This window comes from Bos grunniens, chromosome 17 (genome assembly GCF_055505025.1).
Source record: "Bos grunniens cultivar Pamir isolate PY7600 chromosome 17, Bosgru_T2T1.0, whole genome shotgun sequence".
In the NCBI taxonomy this organism is placed as follows: Eukaryota; Metazoa; Chordata; class Mammalia; order Artiodactyla; family Bovidae; genus Bos; species Bos grunniens.
In genome coordinates, this window is record NC_141181.1 from 62,461,686 (window position 1) to 62,467,697 (window position 6,012).

The 6,012-nt window shown below is 46.8% G+C and overlaps 1 pseudogene; it reads left to right on the plus strand.

Moving 5' to 3' along the window:
* The first annotated feature begins 3,988 nt into the window (after positions 1-3,988).
* Positions 3,989-4,913, plus strand: LOC147355559 (claudin-6-like; annotated as a pseudogene).
* Positions 4,914-6,012: the final 1,099 nt, after the last annotated feature.

The following is a 6,012-nucleotide window of genomic DNA, read 5'->3' on the forward strand; positions in this document are numbered from 1 at the left end:
TAGTAAATGGTCAGTAGGCTATACAGTTAGGATATGTTAAAGATAACATACCATTCTATATTGTCCTGCACCTTGACTATTTTTTTTGTAATACTACACATTCAGTCTTGAAGATCTATTCATTTTTAGCTCCTATATCTGAAGCGTCTTTACACTTTTTCAGCAGTCATTCCATTCTATGATGTGCCATGGTTTATTCAACCAGTTCCCTATGGATAGACATTTTGGCTACAAAACGCTTTTTTAAATTTTTATTTATGTATGGCTATTCTGGGTCTTCATTGCTGTGTGGGCTTTTCTCTAGTTGAGGAAAGCAGGGGGATACTGGCTAGTTGCAGTTGCAATGCCCGGACTTCTCCTTGCTGCTGAGCATGGGCTCTAGGCAAATGAGCTCAGTAGTTTCGGTTCCCAGACTCTATAGCACAGGTTCCACAGGTGTGGTGTGGCACACGGGCTTAGTTGCTCTGCATCGTATGGGATCTTCCCAGATCAGGGATCAAACCTATGTTTCCTGCATTGGCTGGAGGATTCTTTACCATTGAGCCACCAAGGAAGCCCCAAAATGCTATTTTTGAATACACCATAACCAATACCTGAAGTCCACAACTACATCAGCACCAGTCTCATTGATTCGCTCAGCACATTTATAGAGGGTACCATATGTGCCAGGCCCCAGATGAGATCCTGGAGCTTTACTGGCAAACAACACGTCAAGCTCCCTGCCTTCCCAGAAGCTTGCCAGGAAGAGAGGCACAATGGAAATGACAATAACTATGATACTGTTGTGGTATAATAAAGAACACAATGTATCTGATTTTTGTTCCTGGCACAGAAAAACCTTGGAATTTCCTGAGCCAATAGGAGCATCTATGTTATGCTAGTGAGGTGACTCAAAGTGAACCCCTAGATAGCTTCAGAATGGTGGACTGGGGACTTCCCCTGATAGTTCAATGGGTAAGACTTCATGCGCTCAATAAAAGGGGCCCCAGGTTCAATTCCTGGTCAGGGAACTAGATCCCACAGGCTACAAATAAGACCGCGCCCAACCTACACAAATAAACATTGAAAAAAAAGAATGGTGGGCTGGTCCCCAGTATAGACCAATCACATTATTAGAGGATTGGAATTTTCCACTTCCAGAGATGGGAGGGGTCTGGAGGCTGAGTTCAATCAGGTGACCAGTGATTTCGTCTATCTTGCCTTTAGTGATGAAACCTCAATAATAACTCTGGCACTTAGGCTAGAGGGAGCTTCTGGATTGGTGAGCCTATTGTGTGCCTGGAGCATGACACACCCTGACTCCACAGGGAGAAGGCACCAAAGCTGCGTGTTGTCCCTCAGGCTGCATCCTGTGTGTCTCTTCATTTGGCTGTTCCTGGTCTCTATCCTTTACAATCAAGCAGTGGTTGTTAGGACTTTCCTGAGTTCTGTGGGTCATTCTGTGCTGTGCTATGCTAAGTCCCTTCAGTCATGTCCAACTCTTTGTAACCCTAGGGACTGTAGCCTGCCAGGCTCCTGTGTCCTTGGGATTCTCCAGGCAAGAATTCTGGAGTGGGTTGCCATGCCCTCCTCCAGGGGATCTTCCCAAACCAAGGATAGAACCCATGTTTCCTGCGGCTCCTGAATTGCAGCCGGATTCTTTACCGCTGAGCCACTGGGGAAGCCTGTGGGTCATTCTAGTGAAAAACCTAAGAGAGTCATGGGAAACCCTAAATTTGAAGCCAGTTGGTCAGAAGTATGGTTGATCTGGGGACCCCTGACGTGTGGCCGGCAGTTGACGTGAGTGCCATCTTGTTGAGGATTAGTAAAATCTGTTTTTCATGCACAGCAATTAACTTCTGACAACACATGTGTACAAGTTTCTCCTCACACTGACAACCAATCCTCCAACCTATTGGTCTTCAGCTGGGTATCCTACAGTTTAATTCAAGACTCACACTAACGACCTGATCCCACAAGTTAACGGCTCAGCCCCACAACACTGCTCCTACTCTCCCAACTTCTGCTGCCAGTCACAAGCCCAGTTTGTCACCATGCTTCTGACCAACCAGCTATGAATGGAAGATTCCCACAATTCCCTCCTCGTATTTGATAATTTGCTATATTGGCTCACAGAACTCAGAGAAACACTTCACTCAATTTTCCTGGTTTCTCATAAAGGGTGTTATAAAGGATACAGTTAATTGATCAGCCAGACTAAGAGGTACACAGGGCAAGGTCTGAATGGGTCCCAAGCACAGGAATGTCTGTCCCTGTGGAGTTCAAGTGCGGCACCTTCCTGACATGTGGAAACTCCCTGAAGGTCATAGTTTAGAGGTTTTTATGGATGTGAGTTTGAGCAAACTCTGGAAGATAGTGGAGGGCAAAGGAGACTGGAGTGCTGTAGTCCATGGAGTCGCAGAGAGTCAGACTCGACTTAGCGACTGAACAACAACAATGGAGGTTCAATTACACATGCATGATTGATTAAATCATTGTGGCCATTTGTGATAAACTCAGTATCCAGCCCCGCTCCCTTCTCTAGGAGGTGGGCAAAGGGTGAGACTAAAAATTCTAATGCTCTAGTCACCTGGTTGGTTTATCTGGTAACCAGCTATCTAGGGACCCACCAAGAGTCACCTCATTAGTATAAATTAAACTCAGGTGTGGTTGAAAGGAGCTTATATGAGCAACAAAGAATTATCACCACTAACACTCAGGGAATTTTCCAAGGGTCTCAGAAGCTCTTAGGCCAGGAACTAGGACAAAGACCAAATATTTTATTTCTTATTTTACCACCACGTCACAGGGACTGAGTCTGTTCGTGTTTGGAGGCAGAGGCTAACTCCAGACCTTAGCATCAGAATTGAGTAACTATACCCAGCTGGGGGTGGAACAGAACAGTTACGGTGTAAGACCACCCAAGCCACGGTCAGACGGCTCCTCACTGCAGTGGCTTCTCTTGTGGAGCACAGGCTCTAGGGTGCTCAGGCTTCAGCAGTTGCAGCGCAAGGGCTCAGCTGTTGCTTCAGGGCTCTAGAGCACAGGCTTAATAGTTGTGGCTCACGGGCTTAGTTGCACTGAGGCATGTGGGATCTTGCTAGACCAGGGATCAAACCCATCTCTCTGGCATTGGCAGGGAGATTCTTCACCACTGAGCCACCAGGGAAGCCCAGGTTTCAGAAGTTTGAAACAGATTTTCCCATAGCAGCTGTATTACACTGGTGATTCCAATCTCAAACTGATCTGCGAAATGTTATTCAATTTATAACAAAGCTGTCCCCTAATCCTATGAACTAAACAGAATCCTTTCAACAAAACTCGATTTTCACTAAGTCAACCAGAGTTGGGTTTTGTCTTGTCATTAATAATCTTGTCTGATTAAAAAAAAAAAAACTATAAGAACCTGAATCCTTGAGAATGTATCTCCTTTCCTCCCCTGCCCCACCCCCACACACATATCCTATAGCCACAGCAACAGAAAGGGAATCATTTTTTTCTCTCCTTGAAGCTGCTTTTTTGCCCAAGAGACTTCTAGGAAACTAACTTACACATAGGAATCCTCATGCTGTGTAATTACAAGGATAACTAATACTGTTTTCAGCAATAAAAAATAAACGGACTTGGGACTTCCCAGGTGATCCAGTGGCTAAGACTCCCTACTTCCAAAGCAGAGGGCCCAGGTTCCATCCCTGATTGGGGAACTAGATCCCACATGCCTCAGCTGAGAGCTCATATGCTGCAACTAAAGACCCCGCACGCAGCTATGAAGATGCCCCTCGAGCCGCAACTAAGACCCAGTGCGGTCAAATAAACACATGGACTGTGCTGTGCTAAGTTGCTTCAGCCATGTCTGATTCTTTGGGACTCCATGGACTTTAGCCTGCCCAGGCTCCTCTGTCCATAGAATTCTCCAGGCAAGAATACTAGAGTGGGTTGCCATGCCCTCCTCTAGGGGATCTTCCCGACCCAGGGATCGAATCTGTGTCTCTTATGTTTCCTGCATTGGCAGGCAGGTTCTTTATCACTGGTGCCACCTGGGAAGCCAAATAAATACACAAATAAAAATAAATATTAAAAGAAAAAAAAATAGACTCAGCCAGCTACTCCAAATCTTTGTGGACTCCTTTGCTGCTCAACCTCACCATGGACTCCTCTGGTTTGCAAATACTGGGGATATCCTGATGCTGCTTGGCTGGGTAAATGTCGTCATGTCCTGCACCCAGCCCCTGTGGAAGGTAAACATTTTCATCAGCAATGGCCTTTGTGGTGGCCCAGGTGGTGTGGGAGGGGCTTTGGATGTTCTAAGTGGATGCAGTGCAAGGTGTACAACTTGCTGCTGGCGCTGCCCCAGGACCCGCAGGCTACCCGAACCTTCTGCATCATCTCTCTACCTGTGGTCCCGCTCGGCCTGCTGGTCTACCTCCTGGGAGCCAAGTGCACCCCCTGCATGGAGGACAAGGATTCCAAGGCTTGTCTGGTGCTCATCTTCCAGATCATCTTTGTCATCTCAGTGGTCCTGACCCTGATCACCGGGTCCTGGACAGCCCACACCATCATCCGGAACTTCTACAATGCCCTAGTGTCTGAGGCCCAAAAGCGGGAGCTGAGGGCTTCCGTCTACCTGGACTAGGCGACTTCTGGCCTATTGTTGCTCAGTTGGGGGCCACTGTCCTGCACCTGCCCTTCCTAGGGTGGGGGGTCCTAGGGCTCCAGTCATTATATGGCCTGATACTCACCATCAGCCCACACATTTGGAGTCCCTCCAAGTGCCCCACTAAGAATTACATCTAATTTGAGTAGGGAAGTGGGGGTTCCTTTGACAGTGGAGCCCAAACCTTTGAGCTGGAGTCAAGGAGATGGTGATCCATGACAATTTGGGGGCTGTTTTTGCTTTTTATTGGGGGTGGGAGGGTGGTGGTTACTTCATTTGATAATCCACGTGGGCTCTGTTACTGGCTTTTTTCAGCTTTGAATGATGGAGCTAAATGCTTCTGAGTTTCTGTATCACTCTCCACCTTGGACAACCCTATCTTAGAGACCAGCCTGGAGCTCCGGGCCCCATGTGAAGGGTGCTTGCTGTCCAGGTGCTCTCATCCTGCCCCCTGCTGATGCTGGCAGCAGGGCCCCCCTAGGTCTGTGGGAACAAGCCTTCCCTTGCTGGTCAAGCCTCTGGAACCCCCAGGGGCTCTTGAGCCTCACAGAGCCTCCAGAAGAGCAGATGACAAGTTACTGAAGACCCACCTGCATCCATGTCTTCTGATCTCTGGCTCCTGCATCCTGAGTCATGTCCCCCTGTGCTAACCCCTAACCCTCCTGTCCCCAGCCCCTGTGTACATCTGCCCTGTCCTGCCTACACTCACCAGTTTTTACTGAATAAAGCATGTTTTGTTAAGTTAAAAAGAAAAAAAAAAATAGATGGACTTCTGTGGTGGTCCAGTGCTTAAGACTCTGCCTTCCACTGCAAGGGGGTATAGATTCCATCCCTGATTGGGGAACTGAGATCTCGCATTCTGCACAACTTTAACTTCTTACAAATGGGTTACTTTTATAAGCATACACGCATAAAAAGAATCAAAATTTCTCCCTCTTCTCCTGACCGGCACAAAATGTATTGATGAGAGAATCCTAAGTCAGACTTTTATACCTGCTGACTGCTTTGTATGCCTTGTTGGTTGAGTAATCTGGCATAATATAGTTTTCTTTTTTACCCTATTTTTCAGTTTTATGGAAGCCTAATTTACAAACCCAGCAGCCATTTTAAGTGCACAGTGCAGTTTTGACATCTGTAACTATGACTACAATCAAGATAGAGTTCCGATCATTCTTCTCAGTCTACACTGCTCACCCAGACCCTGGCAGCCCATGTGATGCTTTGTATACTTCAGAGTGAAATTTCACAGAAATAGAATCATACAGTATGTCCACTTCTGTGTCCGGTTTCTTTCCCTCAGCATAATGTTTTTGATGTTCACCTGTGCTATTGATCGTATCAATAATATATTCCCTTTTATTGCCTAGTAGCTTTCCATT